We start from the raw sequence: 2500 nt of genomic DNA, 5'->3' as shown, positions 1-2500 counted from the left end.
ATCAAATAATATATATATATATATATATATATATATATATATATATATATATATATATATGTCTATATGTGTGAATGTGCGTGTGTATACACACACATACATTTTATATATAATCCGCACACACACACACACACACACACACACACACACACACACACATACACACATATATATATATTTGTAGATAGATAGATAGATAAACTCGTACGTATTTTTATACGTTTATATGTATACATGTGTATATGCGGTTATGTGTGTGAGTGTCTGTATGTGTGTATGAATTCATGGCATGTATTTGTTAGGAAAGAATAACATACCGATATTGACTGCGAAGATGATAGAAATTGGTGAGGCTGCCAAAGCAAATCGGAGGAAATGCTGGTAAGAATTCATACTTACAAACCAAAAATGAATGTTTGGCATACGAAAGTGTCTGTAAAACGCCTTTCTAGAAACTGAACTGGAAATAGAAACATATATACATACATAAATATATATGTATATGTATATATACATACAGAAGTTAGAAAGTAGACATTAAAATGCAGTACCTAAACCTTGCGCTGGGTAAGTCCCAGGTAGTGTGCCTGCAGAGCACGCTTACCACTTATGGCTACCAGGCGTCATTCGCATTACAGCGCTTTCGTCGCAGATGTAACGAACAGTGCAAGAAGCCTCATCCGTTGACGTTACATGCTTCAAAACTTATAAGATGTACATTTCGTTTTCGCCCCACCAGCATATAAATTGGAGCGAAAACGAAATGCAAATCTTATAAATTTTGAAGCATGTTACGTCACCTGATGAAGGGTCACTGCACCGTGTGTTGCATCTGATGTTATTACATCGTACCACACCCACTAGAGAGCAGTGCAAAAAGAAGTCAAAACAATTGTTGTGATAAAAAAGCTTCTTGTTACACTCCGTCTTCCGTACCTATCATTTAATATATACATATACATACATACATAAATACATACATACATACATATATATATATATATATATATATATATATATATATATATATATATATTACAATTAAAAGGGTAAAGGGTGATCAATTTATTAATTTATTAATAAATTAATAATGAATAATTTTTACCAACCCCTTCGGTAATTTTTACCAAGCACCATTATCGGTGAACAACTTATTTTAAAGTTCTTATACATTTGTAAACATAATTAAGGGATCAGCAACAGTTGCTTCACCACATACTGAAGTTCAGAAATAGCAGCTAAAGTGCTGAAACTTTAGCACTATCTGTTGGATATATATATATATATATATATATATATATATATATATATATATATATATATATATATATATATATATATATATATATATATATATATATATATATATAAGGTTGAGGAGGGTATTGGATTTAACCAAACCCAAGAGGATACAGGTAATACCGAGTAAGTGCTGTATACCGACTAGTTTTGCCCCAGTCGTTGTATGAACAGGATTGGGGATTATAAGTCGTGTATTAGCGTGTGTATATGTAAATATATAAAAATAAAAAGATAAAGAGAGCAATGGTAAGGTTGGAGAAGTATTTTATGGATAGAGTCTTACAGCTGTAAGACTCTATCCATAAAATACTTCTCCAACCTTACCATTGCTTTCTTTATCTTTTTATTTTTATATATTTACATATATATATATATATATATATATATATATATATATACACACACACACACACACACACACACACACACACACACATATATATATATATATATATATATATATATATATATTAGCTGAATAACCCGTCGTTGGCCGGCAAATTCTACAATAAAATGTCTTACATAAATTACTATTTATACCATGTCAGTGCATGCCTTCTCCGACAGATAGGCCTCTTGATCAGGACAGATTTGTGCAATTTTTCGCCCAAAAACGTCGTTGACGATTTGTTTTTACTTTCAAAATTATTTACACGTCACTTCGACCGTTTCACATGACTTCATTCATTAAAACTTCAGAAGTTCTTATAACCTTGGTCGTTGTAATGCTTTACTTTCGTTTGTTTAATAAAAATTCCTCCTTCTAATGATTTGTTGTAGGATGAAAGTTAGCTTCGAGCAATCGGTAGTGAATATAAAAAAGCAACTTTCAGGAACAATAATGGTTTATTGAGACGGAAGATCGCGGATTTTTCTCCTTTATCGAAGTACGATGAGCTGAAAAAAGGTTCTTTTTATATTCCTCGGTAGGCAAAGAGAGTTGCCGAGTGTGTAAAAAAGAATACAAGAGTTACGGAATGGAGTATGAGAAATCCGGGTTACATTAACTTTATAGCGAGGTTCTACTTGCTATGAAACATATGTAGCCCGGATTTCCCATACTCTGTTTCGTAACTCTTATATATATATATATATGTGTGTGTGTGTGTGTGTGTGTGTGTGTGTGTGTGTGTGTGTGTGTGTGTGTGTGTGTGTGTGTATGTGGAATTCCAGCAGCTCTTCTTTTGAGTAGTGTGCA

The sequence above is a fragment of the Octopus bimaculoides genome, chromosome 25 (genome assembly GCF_046866305.1).
Source record: "Octopus bimaculoides isolate indiv1 chromosome 25, ASM4686630v1, whole genome shotgun sequence".
NCBI lineage: Eukaryota > Metazoa > Mollusca > Cephalopoda > Octopoda > Octopodidae > Octopus > Octopus bimaculoides.
Note: the sequence above shows the minus strand (reverse complement) of the source record.